The 17,609-nt window shown below is 43.1% G+C and overlaps 1 protein-coding gene across 1 annotated transcript in view; it reads right to left on the reverse strand.

The window, feature by feature from the left end:
- Positions 1-5,063, reverse strand: part of LOC109907269 (collagen alpha-2(VIII) chain) — a 111,297-nt gene extending 106,234 nt beyond the window's left edge. The window contains exon 1 of the mRNA XM_020505147.2: positions 4,356-5,063. The gene's annotated coding sequence lies outside the window, so the exon portion shown is untranslated. The remainder of the gene's footprint in view (positions 1-4,355) is intronic.
- Positions 5,064-17,609: the final 12,546 nt, after the last annotated feature.

Consider the following 17,609-nt stretch of genomic DNA (forward strand, 5'->3'; position numbering starts at 1 on the left):
TCTCCTCCTGCAGAGAGACCCAGTCAGGGATTTAAATCTACAGTAAGCCATTATCATCTGAATGAAGAAAAAAACACCAATGATGGAATTGGATTCCTTTTTTCTCTTTCTTTGTCTCGTTCTGTCTATCCCTGGTGTAGTAAATCAAGCCAAAGTGCCTGCAGGTCTAGTTTGGTTCCAGAGTTATGGGTTTGGAGGCTGAAAAGAGAGCTTCAGTTATCCTAATAGAATAGAAAGGGGGAACAAATGGAAAGCTGACTGTGTTTCGAAAGTCTCCCTTGAACAGACGGAACTTCAACACGTTACGGCTTATAAAGTGACTTCAGTGGGGCGTGAATCGCCCAGAACCAGGCAAGCGGGCGGTCTGGCTGAGGAAAGTGGTGTGTATGTTTAATATGTTAGTGAATGTAGTGTCTTTGTGTGGCTTGGAGGACTTTGAGGAGTGTGTGTGTGTGTGTGTGTGTGTGTGTGTGTGTGTCTGTGTGTCTGTGTGTCTACGTGCATGTGTGTGTGTTGTTTTTGGGTATTCAGCGTGACCGCTGTGTGAGCGCTGTTGGTCACCGCTGGGTCTTTATATCAAAAGCAGTCAGTGGATAGAGCTGTTGGAGTCTGTCAGTCGCAGTGAAGTAATGTGCCACACACACGTACACACACACACGTACACACACACACACGTACAGACACACACACATAGACACATACAGACACACACACATAGACACATACAGACATACACACTGGAGCCAAATGACACCGTAAAACCCAAGAGAGACCAGAGAGACCAGAGAATCCATTGCAGCGGTATGGGGTTGCCATGGTCATGGCATGGTGTTGCTATTACGGCCTGTTCGCGTGCCTGGGGAGGGGGTGGTAGTTTGGCACAGCATAAGATATAGAGCCCAAAAGAGCATGGAATGGGGTGGTAGTGGAAAAGATGGTGGTCTTCCTGTCTGGGTTGCCCCCCCCCCATGGGATGTGCCGTGGCGGAGATCTTTGTGGGCTATACTCGGACTTGTCTTAGGATGGTAAGTTGATGGTTGAAGATATCCCTCTAGTGGTGTGGGGGCTGTGCTTTGGCAAAGTGGGTGGAGTTATATCCTGCCGGTTTGGCCCTGTCTGGGGGTATCATCGGATGGGGCCACACTGTCTCCTGGCCCCTCCTGTCTCAGCCTCCAGTATTTATGCTGCAGTAGTTTATGTGTCGGGGGGCTAGGGTCAGTCTGTTATATCTGGAGTATTTCTCCTGTCCTATCTGTTGTCCTGTGTGAATTTAAGTATGCTCTAATTCTTGTCTTTCTCTCTTTCTTTCTCTCTCTCGGAGGACCTGAGCCCTAGGACCATGCCTCAGGAATACCTGGCATTTTTAGTAATTTATTTTTATTTCACCTTTATTTAACCAGGTAGGCAAGTTGAGAACAAGTTCTCATTTACAATTGTGACCTGGCCAAGATAAAGCAAAGCAGTTCGACACACACAACAACACAGAGTTACGCATGGAGTAAAACAAACATACAGTCAATAATACAGTAGAACAATAAGTCTATATACAATGTGAGCAAATGAGGTGCGATAAGGGAGGTAAAGGCAAAAATAGGCCATGGTGGCGAAGTAAATACAATATAGCAGGTAAAACACTGGAATGGTTGATTTGCAGTGGAAGAATGTACAAAGTAGAGCTAGAAATAATGGGGTGCAAAGGAGCAAAATAAATAAATAAAAACAGTAGGGAAAGAGGTAGTTGATGATGACTACTTTATGACTGACTACTTTATGACTACTTGAGAGAGAGAGAGAGAGAGAGAGAGAGAGAGAGAGAGAGAGAGAGAGAGAGAGAGAGAGAGAGAGAGAGAGAGAGAGAGAGAGAGAGAGAGAGAGAGAGAGAGAGAGAGAGAGAGAGAGAGAGAGAGAGAGAGAGAGAGAGAGAAGAGAGAGAGAGAGAGAGAGAGAGAGAGAGAGAGAGAGGAGAGAGAGAGAGAGAGAGAGAGAGAGAGAGAGAGAGAGAGAGAGAGAGGAGAGAGGAGAGAGAGAGAGACCATCAACTACAGAGAGATAAGCCTAGAGAAGAGTCCCCAAAGCAAGCTGGTCCTGGGGCTCTGTTCAGCAACACACTTAGATCCAACCAAATCATGAGAAAACAAAATGATAATTCTTCCAACATGTCAAGTAATTAACAAAAAACAGAGCAGACTAGAATGCTATTTGGCCCTAAACAGAGAGTACACAGTGGCAGAATACCTGACCACTGTGACTAACTCAAACTTAAGGAAAGCTTTGACTATATACAGACTCAGAGAGCATAGCCTTGCTTTTGAGAAAGGCAGACCTGGCTCTCAAGAGAAGACAGGCTATGTGCTCACTGCCCACAAATGAGGTGGAAACTGAGCTGCACTTCCTAACCTCCGGACAAATGTATGGCCATAGTAGAGACACATCTTTCCCCTCAGATTACACAGATCCACAAAGAATTCCAAAAACAAACCCAATTTTGATAAACTCCCATATCTACTGGGTGAAATATCACAGTGTGCCATCACAGCAGCAAGAAAAGGGCAACCAGTGAAGAACAAACACCATTGTAAATACAACCCATATTTATGTTTATTTATTTTCCCTTTTGTACTTGAACTATTTGCACATAATATGACATTTGTAATGTCTTTATTCTTTTGTAACTTCTGTGAGTGTTCTGTTCTTATGCTAGACTGTTGCTACAGTGTACAGCAGCATTTTCTTTTTTCATCGAATCCTATTTCACGGCATGTGTTATGAAAGCATTTTTGCTGTTCCTTTCTGACCCTCTCTCCTTTTCCCCTCTCTTCTATCTCCCCAATTTCCTCTCGGCCTTTCTCTCTCTCTCTCTCTCTCTCTCTCTCTCTCTCTCGGCCTCTCTCTCTCTCTCTCTCTATTTCTCTGTCTTTCCCTCTTGCTCTCTATTTCGCACTTTATGCTCCTCTGTTTTTCTCTTTCTCTCTGCCTCTTTCTCTCTCTCTGTCGTTCTCTTTCTATCTCTCAGAGTCTGTCACATTGCCCGCTGTATGACTCAGAGTCCTGAATATTCCTCCTTCTCAGTGATGGAGGGATGTCGTTTCTGAGGAATGTAATCCTGCATGCCAGGAGCGTCGCAGCGCACCAAGAGAGAGACAGAGGGAAAGAGAGGGAGAGAGAGAGAGAGAAACTGAGAGAGACACAAGGAGGGAGAGAGAGAGAGAGAGAGAGAGAGAGAGAGAGAGAGAGAGAGAGAGAGAGAGAGAGAGAGATGGGGGAACAGAAGGAGAGCAGACGGAACGTGGACGAGGGGGGCTACAATAGCGAGCCAGCCAGGAGAGGAGAGTAGAGGACAAAGACGGGGAAAAGAGGGTAGACGACAAATATAACAAAAGTCCCTCTTTACAGCAGTAACACTCATCTTATTCACACGTGTGCCATATAGACAATACACTCTTAGAAAAAAGGGTTCCAAACGGGTTCCACAGCTTTCCCCAGAGGGGAACCGTTTTTGGCTCCAGGTAGAAAAGTTTTGGGTTCCATGTAGAACCCTCTGTGGAAATGGTTCTACCTGGAACCAAATAGGGTTATTCGAAGGGTTTTCCTATGCTGACAGAATTTAGGTTTGAGACATCAATTTTTTTTTTTCTAAGAGTGGAGCTCAACATACAGGTGTAGACACTATGCAACACTTTGCCTTCAATTTGTCTTGGGATAATCCACCAATGAGAAGGCAGAGACAGAGACACACCCTCCCACCTCATATGAAGGAAACCTGTGTCGCTGTGAGAGACCAACTGGCCGTCCTTACATGTTCATGGAACTAACGCACACTCACATACATAGTCACACATATATACATACACAGACCCTCGTGCACACAATCATGCTAATAAATAAACAGCTGCATGAATGAGAGAACAAGAGAAAGAAAGAAAGATAGAAAGAGCGGAAGAGAGAGAGAGCAGGATGCCTGAAAGTCACGCTACGAGGAACCATAATGACGCGTAATAATGAAATGTCTAATATTATTACTATAACAGTTGATGGAATACAAATGTGACATACAGGGAGATAATTGGGTACAAGAGTTGCATTGGTAGTTTCTAATCTTAAAGGCATTAAACTCCTGCCATTTGCTAGCGCTAGCTGTAGCTCAGCACCACAGAGTATTATGCAGGTCCCATGACTGAGTTATTGCTCCATGTGTTTTTCTTTCTGCCTTTTCTGTTGCCTTTGGCTCACGGGTCTCTCGCTCCCTGCCCTGTGGCGAAATGTGATATATAAGGAAAAAGCAAGGGATGACAGGATGGAGGGATGAGAGGAAATGGAGGGACACGTAAGGAGGGAAGAGGACGCGGGGGGCTTACCTTGCGTTTCTCTCCACCGAGCGTTGAAGGTTAGATGGAGGAATGTGATGTGTGTGGGTGTCAGTGAGGTGGTAATTTCAGGTGGGTCCTCTGGCTCCTCTCCTCCTTCAGCCACGCATGTCTCCCGGAGAAATTGGGATGGTATCAGATCAGTCAATATCAACAACAACAAAAAGGAATCAAAAATAAATAAAAACGTAGAAATGCCTCTGGTTTTAAAGCTGAGTTAGTTTACATGTGCAGAGGAAGGGAGGGGGGACTACAACAACAACAGAAAAAAAATGAATATTTTCACCAACTGCAGGTGGAACAAATTGTATTTTTCTTTTGGTTCTTTCTCTGTCTCTCTGGAGGAAATTTAGTCCATGTGCTTCTGCAGAAAATGAGCGAGTGAGAGAGAGAGACTCTGAGAAAGGGACAGAGTGAGAGCGAGAAAGGAGGGGAAAACGTCTATGCCGTCTTCAGGCTGACTAAAAGTGGATCTGAGGCGCACCTTCTGAATCTCAGCGCTCTCACACTCCGGGGTGGAAAGTAGGAGGGAAGGAGAGAGAGAGAGAGAGCGAGCGAGAGTAGAGAGACAAGCAGTACATGCAGGCAGGTAGGCAGTACAGGCAGGCAGGCTATTCTAGTCGGCTTGGCTGAGAGGTAAGTGCAGTGCACTCCCACTCCCACAGCTTATAACTAGGGGCTGTGCACCTCCCAGGTCCAATCTCCTCACCCTAGCTTTACTCTGCGCTCCCTCTCTCACTTCAGGCTTATTTTGGGAAAAGAGAGTCAGGATTGTTCCTTGGGTTCCCTGCCACACAAAAGACAAGTGTGTGAGGGTGGATAGAGTGAGGTAGGACGGAGAAGGGGAGTGGGCAGGATGGGGTAGCAGCACAGAGAGGGGTGGGGTAGAGTGAGGTAGGACGGAGAAGGGGAGTGGGCAGGATGGGGTAGCAGCACAGAGAGGGGTGGGGTAGAGTGAGGGAGGGGGTGGGGGTTGGTAGCTTCTATTGCCCCCTTTATTTACCCTCCCTGCCTCCCTCCCTCCCTGCCTCCCTCTCTCCTTCAAAGAAAGCTCTCAGCCCTTTCTCCCTCACTATTCAAGTTCTTATTTTCCCACTTTGGATAGAAATACAGGCAGGCAAACACGAGGCTACACAACACACACACACACACACACGCACACTTACTGGAGAGTGTTGGCACAAGAGTTGCCATAGAGGTTTCACGCTCAACAGCTTTCCACTCACCTCAAACAATCTTTCTCTTCACTTTTGGTCTATATTAGCCTAGGTCAAAGACCAAGATTAGTCAAGTAGTTGAATCAGGTGTAGGGTTACAAAATTCCATACTTTTCCCAAACTGTCAGTTTTTCCAGGATCCCGGATTTCGTTCTTATTCCCTCCTCATTTCACAAATCTTCCAACCGTGATTTCTGGAAAATATTTAAAAGCCAGGCATGTCACATAATTGCACAAAACACAGGGCCCTAATTTCTGGGTGTGTGTCATGCAAGGTACATTAGGTACATTCACATACAAGTGGAAAAACATTTCCGTAAGTAATAAGGGGGGTAATCATAAGGCAATTTTAGGCTAATTGCTAACCATTCAATAATAAAAGCTCTCCGGCTAGGCTAACCATTCCAGGATATTTGAATGTGGGCTATTGGACTACTGGCATAGTTGCTTATTACACTGTGGCTAATTGCTAATTATGCTGACGCTAACCATTCAAGGCTAATTGAACTGAAACTAACTGCATATCTGCATCCATGAGTAGCTAATTGCTAATGGAATAGTGGCTAACTATTCAGGGTGAATTATGACTTGACTCAACACATAAAACAGAGGCTTACTATTCAGAGTGTGTTCTACTTAGGGTTAGCATTCAGAGCTAATTGTTAATCTGTGTGTTGGCTGTGTGTTATGGTAGTGGACCTTGAAGCCTGACTCTGGATGCATCCCAAATTGTACCCTATTTCTTACATGGTACACTTATTTTTACACTTATTTTTGACCAGGGCCTATCTGGTCAAAAGTAGTGAACTATAGGGCCTCCCGGGTTGCGCAGTGGTTAAGGGCGCTGTACTGCAGCGCCAGCTGTGCCACCAGGGACTCTGGGTTCGCCCCCAGGCTCTATCGTAACCGGCCGCGATCGGGAGGTCCGTGGGGCGACACACATTTGTCCTAGCGTCGTCCGGGTTAGGGAGGGTTTGGCCGGTAGGGAAATCCTTGTCTCATCGCGCACCAGCGACTCCTGTGGCGGGCTGGGCGCAGTGCGTTCTAATCAAGGTTGCCAGGTGCACAGTGTTTCCTCCGACACATTTGTGCGGCTGGATTCCGGGTTGGATGGCACTGTGTTAAGGAGCAGTGAGGCTTGGTTGGGTTGTGTGTCGGAGGACACATGACTTTCAACCTTCGTCTCCCCCGAGCCCGTACGGGAGTTGTAGCGATGAGACAAGATAGTAGCTACTAAACAATTGGATACCACGAAATTGGGAAGAAAATAAAAAGTTGTGAACTATAAAGGGTTAGAGTACCATTCCGGAGTCAGGCCAGGTCTGCGTTTGGACGAGGTAGGGGACCGCCAGACCTAAACTCTTCCTGAGAGACCTACTGAGACTGAACCATCGGCTCAGTCTGATATCAGATAGGAAAAGAGGGGATTTTGTTCATGAGAGAGAGATAGAGAGAGACTGAGACAGAGAGCGAGAAACATACATGAGAAATATAAACTTAGTGAGAAAGAGAATATGTCATACCTATTCTTACTGTGAGGTGTTCTTTTTCTTTTCTTTCTTCTTTTCCAAAAATGTCAACATGCAGAGTTCAAACCCAGACCATAGACTGTCTGTCATCACGTTGCCATTCATTGAACTGTCATTTTGTGTTTCTAATAAATCTCCCTCTACCACCGTCTAATCTCTCTATTAAAGGAAAAGGTTGTGCTGAACTCTCCCTTCCCCTCGTATGTTGACTAGGATTGCTTTTCAGGTAAAGCATATTTGGGTAGTGAACACTAGTTTCAACGGGAGCCCAGTCTTTGAAGAGCATCAGTTAGGCTTCCGTGTCTAATGGGGCTTTATGTGTGTTTCACTCTCCCGTTTCATCAGGAGTGGCAATTTTCTATGACAAAGAGATAGAGGGATGATAAAACATGCGATGGAGGAATGGAAAATCACAAAAAAACAAATAAATGATTTATTACAGTATTTGACATTTTCTAAAGATGATTTTACTGCTCTTAAGGGTCATAAGGAGGGCTATAAAAGGGTCATAAGGAGGGCTATAAAAGGGTCTTAAGGAGTGCTATAAAAGGGTCTTAAGGAGTGCTATAAAAGGGTCTTAAGGAGTGCTATAAAAGGGTCTTAAGGAGTGCTCTAAAAGGGTCTTAAGGAGTGCTATAAAAGGGTCTTAAGGAGTGCTCTAAAAGGGTCTTGAGGGCTATAAAAGGGTCTTAAGGAGGGCTCTTACGGGTCTTAAGAAGGGCTATAAAAGGGTCTTAAGGAGTGCTATAAAAGGGTCTTAAGGAGTGCTATAAAAGGGTCTTAAGGAGTGCTCTAAAAGGGTCTTAAGGAGTGCTATAAAAGGGTCATAAGGAGTGCTCTAAAAGGGTCTTAAGAAGGGCTATAAAAGGGTCTTAAGGAGTGCTATAAAAGGGTCATAAGGAGTGCTCTAAAAGGGTCATAAGGAGTGCTATAAAAGGGTCATAAGGAGTGCTATAAAAGGGTCTTAAGGAGTGCTATAAAAGGGTCTTAAGGAGTGCTCTTAAGGGTCTTAAGGAGGGCTATAAAAGGGTCTTAAGGAGGGCTCTAAAAGGGTCTTAAGGAGGGCTCTAAAAGGGTCTTAAGGAGGGCTATAAAAGGGTCTTAAGGAGTGCTCTAAAAGGGTCTTAAGGAGGGCTATAAAAGGGTCTTAAGGAGTGCTCTTAAGGGTCTTAAGGAGTGCTATAAAAGGGTCATAAGGAGGGCTCTAAAAGGGTCTTAAGGAGGGCTATAAAAGGGTCTTAAGGAGTGCTCTTAAGGGTCTTAAGGAGTGCTATAAAAGGGTCATAAGGAGGGCTATAAAAGGGTCTTAAGGAGTGCTCTTAAGGGTCTTAAGGAGTGCTATAAAAGGGTCATAAGGAGGGCTATAAAAGGGTCTTAAGGAGGGCTATAAAAGGGTCTTAAGGAGTGCTATAAAAGGGTCTTAAGGAGTGCTATAAAAGGGTCTTAAGGAGGGCTATAAAAGGGTCTTAAGGAGGGCTATAAAAGGGCCATTGAAGGGCCCAGACGGTACCATATTTTCTATGTTGTCATCTACTTTTGACCAGGCCTCTGTGCCATTTGGGACACAACCTATGACAAAGATGGAACAAAAAAACAGTTTGTTCATTATTGGTCACGTTAAATTGAATAATCTCAGAAAAATAAGCACAGTGACTAAGGTCTGTGAGAGGCCGTAGTGTATGTGACTTTGAGTGAATGGCTCTCAGAGCACATACATGGAAAGGGTGGGGTGTCCAGATGCCCAATGATGATGTCATCAATAGCAGCCCTGTGTGTGGTGGTAAAGGGCCTGTGGAGTGTGAAGTCAGACCTGCCATTCATGCGCCCAGGTGTGTGTGTGTTTACCCCCTCAACTTTCAATCCCCCCTCCCATAGTTTGAGAATTATATTTTTTAAATCACTCTAATGCACAACACACACCACACACACACAAATCCGCAAATCCACAAACCATTCACTCCTGTACAGTACCTCTCTACTGTCAACAGACCAGTCTCCTTTACAATACCTCTCTACCCTCAACAGGTCATTCTCCTGTACAGTACCTCTCTACTGTCAACAGACCAGTCTCCTTTACAGTACCTCTCTACTGTCAACAGACCAGTCTCCTTTACAGTACCTCTCTACTCTCAACAGACCAGTCTCCTTTACAATACCTCTCTACTGTCAACAGACCAGTCTCCTGTACAGTACCTCTCTACTGTCAACAGACCAGTCTCCTTTACAATACCTCTCTACTGTCAACAGACCAGTCTCCTGTATAATACCTCTCTATCGTTAACAGGTTAGTCTCCTTTACAGTACCTCTCTACTGTCAACAGACCAGTCTCCTGTATAATACCTCTCTATCGTTAACAGGTAAGTCTCCTTTACAGTACCTCTCTACTGTCAACAGACCAATCTCCTGTACAGTACCTCTCTACTGTCAACAGACAAGTCTCCTGTATAATACCTCTCTACCGTTAACAGGTCAGTCTCCTTTACAGTACCTCTCTACTGTCAACAGACCAGTCTCCTGTACAGTACCTCTCTACTGTCAACAGACCAGTCTCCTGTATAATACCTCTCTACCCTCAACAGGTCAGTCTTCTGTACAGTACCTCTCTACCCTCAAAAGACGAGTCTCATTTACAATACATGTCTACACTCAACAGGTCAATCTCCTTTACAATACCTCTCTACCGTTAACAGACCAGTCTCCTGTACAGTATCTCTCTACAGTTAACAGACCAGTCTCCTGTACAGTACCTCTCTACCGTTAACAGACTAGTCTTCTGTACAGTACCTCTCTACTGTCAGTAGACCAGTCTCCTTTACAATACCTCTCTACCCTCAACAGGTCAGTCTCCTGTATAATACCTCTCTACTGTCAACAGGCCAGTCTCCTCTCACACACTTACAAGGTGCCAAATTCCCCTGAAGAGGGAAAAACACCTGATTGTAAGTCCATTTTTTCCCTTCCTTCCACCCACCCTCCCTTCCCCACCCTCTCCATTCCTCTCCATGACAAGCGTCAAAACAAACAGTGGTGGTTTACTAACTGGAAACCCACACCATTGCATCATACAGGCTGTTTAGCTATGGATGTGTGTCTAATCCCTGAAATAACCTCTGACAGAGAGGGCTGGCGTCGCTAATATGTCTCACCCTGTACCCCAGCCTGGTGTATGTAAAATGGTCTCACTGTGTGCTAATTTGGGGTGTATATTCACAGGAGTGGGATTGTGTGTGTTTCTGTGTGTATGTTTTGGGTGGGGTTTGGGGTGTAAATGCATGGGTGGGGTTGTATACATGGTCTGAGAGTAGTCTGTATGTGTTGGTAGTTGGGTGCAGGGTGTTTGCATGTGTGTATATTTGTGTGGTGTGTACGTGTTTGTATATATTTGTGTGGTTTTAAGTGGGGGGAAGGCCTACTTTAGGGGTGACTCAAGCTTTTTAAAGTTAAACCTCTCTTTTAGCGGTATCCTTGACAGGGTTGTGTTATTGAGATGCACGTCATGCAATCTTCAGTAATCTATTGTGTAAGGTACCTTGCTGAATATCTAAAACAGTTATTTCTGGTAGAATCTTGATATTTTAGTTCTCTCAACATGTCACATGTTAGTAATAGAGGTCAAAGTTCAAAGGTCACCAGAGGACCGAATGGGACAGGTGTTCCTGTGTCCCCGGCTACAGAGAATATTTTCGTATCTCTGTTTTTTCCCTCTATTTTATTATCCCTCTTTACAACTTTCTCCATTGCTCACTCTCTTTCCCTCGTTGAAATTCTACTATTTTCTTCTCTATAAACAGTGACTTTACTGCTGCTATCTCCATCTCTTTCTCTTCTCTGTTTTACACACTCCCTCGTTTCTTCTCTCTGTATCAGCCTCTTTCTCCTCTCTCTGTTTCAGAAGGGTGGTTTTCTCTCTCAGGTGATTCTGGTCCACTTTTGTCTGCTATAACCTTACAATGGAATGCATGGCATTCACCATGGTGGCTACAGAGAGGTGGGGGAGAGGAGAGAAGAGAGCGAGAGAGAGAGAAAGAGAGGGAGAAAGGAGTGGAGAACAAAAGAGAGGAAGGGAGGAACGAATGTAGAGGGAAATCAGAGAGGAGAAGGAAAGGAGAGAACAGGGGAAGAGAAAAGCTGGAGAGAAGAGGAAAACACGGGACGGGTAAACGAGTAAAGGAGTGAGAACAGGGGAGGGAGAAAAGTAAAGTGCAAATGATCAGAGGACAGGAAGGGAGGGAAAAGGAAGAAAAACAACTTGAGCAGACAAGAAAAGAAAGAAGGGAGAAAAGAGGGAGGAGAGGCAGGGTCTTTTTTTTTACCCAATGTTTAAACTGTGGCACTCTGAAATTGATAGAAATTTCAGGGGGAAATTCCTTTGTGCTGGTCCTGGGGCTCTGCCAAGAAACCTGACTGGCATTTCAGGGGCGGGAGAGAGATGGAGGAATTATATTTTGGCTAGCCTCCCCCTTGGCTAACCTGGCCCATATTGTACCTGAGCTCCGTTTCCCCTGGGTCATTATTTGACACTGATAACAGGGGGGTGGGGACAGAGGAGAGAAGAAGGATGTCAGTGTTTTCACCCTGGGAAAGAGAGCTCCGTAGAGATTAGAGAACAGGGATGGTCAACCTCACGTCCATCTGGCTGACAAAAGGAAGAGGGATCAACACTAGAAATAGGCAACACAGAGGGGATGGAACAGCAGGAGAAGCCCACATTTTAAACAGTGCTGTTACAGTAATCCCTATTCGACACACACACAGACACACACACACACACACACACACACACACACACACACACACACACACACACACACACACACACACACACACACACACACACACAAACAGGCAAGATGCTGCAGGGTGAGTAAATAGGAGAGTGGCGACTGAATGGTATTTTACCGCTCCTGTATTTATGGCAGGTTATTTTGACCATGGGTGGTCTCTGCTCAAAACTAATTAATCAACATCTGTGTGTGTGTTTACCCCCTCAACCTTCAATCCCCCCTCCCATAGTTTGTGAATTCTATTTTTAAATTCACTCTCTAATGCACAACACACCCTACATACACATACACACACACACATCATGTGTGTGTGTGTGCACATTCTTGTGAATGTGTATGTGTGTGTGTGTGTGCACATTCTTTTCAATATGTGTGTGTGTGTGTGTGTGTGTGTGTGTGTGTGTGTGTGTGTGTGTGTGTGTGTGTGTGTGTGTGTGTGTGTGTGTGTGTGTGTGTGTGTGTGTGTGTGTGTGTGTGTGTGTGTGTGTGCACATCATTGTGATATGTATGTGTGTATGTGAGGTTAACCTTACATACCAATGGATATTCTAATCAGCTGAGATGGGATGAAAGAATGTCCTGATTATTACCCAGTAATTGTTTCCAGAGTGTGGTAGCTGGTCCTATATTTCACACTGCAACACTCACATAGACAGGAGGGTGAAATGACCCATAGGATCTCATCTACGGTCAGTTAAACATGTTTCACTCTGTAGGTGAAGTTTGGAATATGAGAAGACACAACTGATCCTAGATCTTTTGAGTACAAGTGCAACCTCTACACTGTTTTATCAAAATATGCTTTTTTGAGGAAGGCTTTACTTGCGATGGTGGAGATATGTAGTTTCCTTACCAAGTTCAATGCACTGATATTCGCTCTGGATAAGATAAATGTAACATAATGATAAAAGGTACACTCGGCTTCCAGTACTTCATAAAGACCCATGTCTGTCTCAGATACTGTACTTACAGGTGTAGGATCTTAATTTGAGCCAGTTTGATACAGCAGGGAAACAATCTTACAGCAACAGGAAATGTGAATTATTATATGGATTATAATGAATTAACTTCTTTGTCGGGGTTGATACATTTTTCATAAGAGAAATGACAAACTTCAGAAGCCTTTTTAAGCCTCAAATACACTACCAGTTTTAAATGTCGTACATTGCAGGAAAGTTATGCAACAGGGTGATCAACATAAGATCTCACAGCTAGTTTGTAACGATTGTCCTCCTCCTCTTCTGACGAGGAGGAGTAGTAGGAAGGATCGGAGGACCAATGCGCAGCGTGCTAAGTAATCATATTGTTTAATAAGAATAATGAACACTGAACAAAACCATAAACAACACCGTGAAATAACAAAACCGAAACAGTTCCGTGTGGAACAAACACTGACACGGAAAATAATCACCCACAACTCAAAGGTGAAACCAGGCTACCTAACTATGGTTCTCAATCAGGGACAACGAATGACAGCTGCCTCTGATTGAGAACCATACCAGGCCAAACACAGAAATCCAAAATCATAGAAAAAAGAACATAGACAACCCACCCAACTCACGCCCTGACCATTCTAAAACAAAGACATAACAAAAGATTTAAGGTCAGAACGTGACATAGCTGTACATGGATTTGAGTGGCCTTGATAATGATGATCCTCCAGGGCATAGCAGTGAGAAGGTAACTACAGTATATCTCTTAAACCTCACTCATCGCCTCATCCCTACTTCTGAATCAAGAGGGGGACTCTTTATTCATCCCCCTCTTGTTCTTCATCCTCCTCTCGCTTCACCTGAAGTCTTCCCCCTCTCCCTCTCTTCTTTTCCCTCTTGCTGAAAGACTCTTTCCACAAGCGTTCACACTGCAAAGGCAAACAATGAGGCATTGGGAGCAAAATCATTCGGTGAATACGAGTAATTGACTTTTTTTTTGTTATTATTTTTTAACTGATTTTCTGTTTCAGAACCAGCAGGCAAGGGAGCAACTGTGGAGGACCACAGCATGGCTCATTGTTTGTCTTTGCAGTGTCCCAGAACCCAAATAATTCAATTAGAGTAAATACAGTTCTACTGACGGTGCTCCCACCAGTGCCCCCGCACATTGACTCTGTACTGGTACCCCCTGTATATAGCCCCATTATTGTTATTTACTGCTGCTCTTTAACTATTTGTTATTCTTATCTCTTACCTTTTTTGGAGGGGGGGGGGTATTTTCTTAAAATTGCATTGTTGATTAAGGGCTTGTAAGTAAGCATTTCACTGTAAGGTCTAAACCTGTTGTATTCAACGCATGTGACAATTTGATTGGATATGATTTGAGCCCAGGAAACAAGCCCAAATTCCATAGCAGGGATGGATTTTAAAGGGACCAGGGGATCGGTAGTCCAAGGACGGCTGAAGTTCATCTAACAGACTCCCATCCAGAGGGACCCACAGAAGCAACCAGGGTCAACGCCCTGCTCAAGGGCATGTCGACAGATTTTCAAAAACAGGGACCCGAACCAGCAACCTATCAGCCACCCAAGCTCCCAACCACCAGGCCACCAGCCCTCCAAGATTCCCCCCACAGTTCCCCAACAAGACCCCCCCCCCCAACAGAACCCCCCCGAGAAAAAAAACTAAAGACATCAAGGACAACAAAAATATTAAAAGCAATGCCAACTGTATAATATTATTGAATGCATGTATGGCACTATTTACATGTGTGGGTGTATCCATGTATTTGCACTTGTGTGCATTAGAATGAGCGTGTGTGTATATGCAGATTGAGATAAATACTTAAATACTTTACTAAGAGTATTGGTGTATTAGTAATTGACTGACCCAGTCTCTCCAGAACTCCCATCTCCCAATTTTAGATCAATGTTAGGCATTTTCAGCCATTCCTGAACCTGAGACCAGAAACAGGCCACCTGAGGGCAATACCAAAACAAAGGGTCTATTGTTTCTTTATCCTCACAACAAAATCTGCAGAGCTGTGATGATTGTATGTCCCAAATAATCAACATTTTGATGGTGACAATAATTCTGTACAATCATTTTTGCTGAAAATCACAAAGAAAAAATCACCAAAAAATCATCTTGCCTCATTTGAAATATAAATGTATACACCGTGTAGCATGGAATCGGTACATCACAAATCACTTTCCAACTATTTTGCAGTCTGTATGGCATAGCTGTCCACATCCTGGTCCTCAAATGAAACTGGTATACTGCTGTTCTGATACTTTATATTGGGCACATGCCTCCTCCATTTTGGGTTAATTCTGTAATCAACTGGTTGTAATCTTGGATTGAGCAGACCTTCCCATACAATTCTGAAAGACATAACTCAATTTACAATATAATTTAAAAACAAAATACCCTTTTCCATAAATACAGTTATTTTTTCAGCCAACACATTTGAGTTCAGCCATAATATTTGTTCTATATTTTCAAGGGGATGAAATTGAAATTGTAGCCAACCCTGCAATGCCTGTATGAAAAAAGTTACATTTTCAATTCATTGAAAATGAGGCATGGCAATCTGCACAAAGGCAATTTTTATACAATGGATGAGCGTTTCTTTGTAATATACTTGAGAACCATTTAGGGTTCAAGTAAAACTTTTGGATAAGTGAAGCCTTTAGAGAGAGATTTAGTGCTTCCATATGTAATAATCTGAATCCACCCAGTTCATCTTCATTATATAGATAGGCACGCTTTACCTTGTCTGGTTTAGCATCCCAGATAAAGCTAAATATTAATTGCTCCTATGATTTGAAAATCATCAGGAGTAGGCAGAGCCATAAGTAAGTGAATAAACTGAGATATGACGGAGGAGTTAATCAGGGCAATTTTTACATACACAGACAGGTATTTACCTCTCCATGGTTGCAGAATAAAAAATTTCACATTTTCTATTGAAATTTGTAGTGGAGAGCTAATTTATTTATTTTGTGATATCAGGTATGAAGGTAAGACCCAGATGCAGTCAACGTTGAATTAACAATGGTTTAATACCCAACAGGAGCAGGCAATAGACAGGTCAAGGCAGGCAGGGATCAGTAAACCAGAGGTGGGGCAATGGTACCGGACGGCAAGCAGGCTCAGGGTAGGCAGAGGTCAATAATCCAGAAGTGGGAAAAAGGTACAGGTCGGCAGGCAGGCTCAGGTGCAGGCAGAGTGGTCAGGCAGGCGGGTTCAGAGTCAGGACAGGCAAGGGTCAAAAGAGAAAAATAGAGATTGGGAAAAGCAAGAGCTGAGACAACAAAACGGTGGTTGACTTGACAAACAAGATGAACTGGCAACAGACCAACAGAGAACACAGGTATAAATACACAGGGGATAATGGGGATGATAGGCGACACCTGGAGGGGGGTGGAGACAATCACAAAGACAGGTGAAACAGATAAGGGAGTGACATGTGATTTGAATACCAAGTATATCTACTTCCCCGTCAGCCATTTTATAGGTAGGGTAATGTAAAATAGTTATTTTTTTAAGATCCAAAACGTAATATTGTACACTTATCATCATTTGGTTTTAAACCAGAGAGTCCAGAAAAGTTATCTATATCTTCAACGAAACATTACAGGGATCTAGCTTGCGGAAGTAATATAACACTTGAATCAAGACTTGGATTTCTAATACACTAATGTCGTTATTTGATCTGATTTTAATAGTTAGCATTTCAATGGCCATAATGAATAGATATGGTGACAGCGGGCACCCTTGTTTAACTCCTCTTGACAATTCAAGACTCTCTGAGAAGTAGCCGCTATTTACTATTTTACACCTGGGGTTGCTATGCATTACTTTTACCCATTTTAGAAGAGAATCACCAAAATTTTAAAAAATCTGGGCTTTCATAAATAAAATACTTTATCAAAAGGCCTTTTCAAAATTCACTATAAATACCAGGCCTGGCTTCTTAGATGTTTTAGGTTGTTCTGTTAAAAAGTTCTTCCTCTGTCAATAGGGCTTCACTGATATTTTTGTACATTTGTTAATTTAAAATTTGTTCAATTATTTGGAAACAATTCCTTACAGTAATCGTCATTCAGGGGGTGAGGTGGGACAGAAAAATATAAAAATATTTAGCTTTCTCTTTTAAAATATCATTCAGAAAATCATAAATGACTCCATCTTTTAGTAACAAGTTTCTGCAAGTTATTTTGGAGATTCAAGAATAATTTTGTGCATTTCTATCCATATTCCATCCAGTTTGCTTTATTTTTTAATTAGATTATATCAGATCGTTCTTGAATAAGAACTTATGTCATATCTCTGTATTAAGGTTTTTATTGCTATCTACCTGTACTATTATTTCATGTATTTCCCTTGTTAGTCTTGTCTCTGTAGACAGAAACTGCTTTTTTATTATTGATGGATATTGAATTGAATGATCTCTAAATGTACATTTAAAGGTATCCCAAACAATAAGGGGATTTGCTGAACCTATATTGTACTGGAAAAATTCCATTATAAATTATTTTGTCTTAGTTTACTGGAGAACAATTTATTTTTAACTATGATTAAATTTTCAATATCCCTGTCCATGTGGAAATTCTATAAGAGTTATGTGAAGGCCAATTAGATGATGATCTGATTGCATTCTGTCTCCTATTAATACTTTTTAACCTTTGATGCAAGAGAGAAAGATAAAAGAAAGTAGTCAAGATGACTAGCTTGATCAGGGTTTTTTTCCCACTATTAATAATGTGTCCATAATAT

Source organism: Oncorhynchus kisutch, linkage group LG17, assembly GCF_002021735.2.
Source record: "Oncorhynchus kisutch isolate 150728-3 linkage group LG17, Okis_V2, whole genome shotgun sequence".
Classification (NCBI taxonomy): Eukaryota; Metazoa; Chordata; class Actinopteri; order Salmoniformes; family Salmonidae; genus Oncorhynchus; species Oncorhynchus kisutch.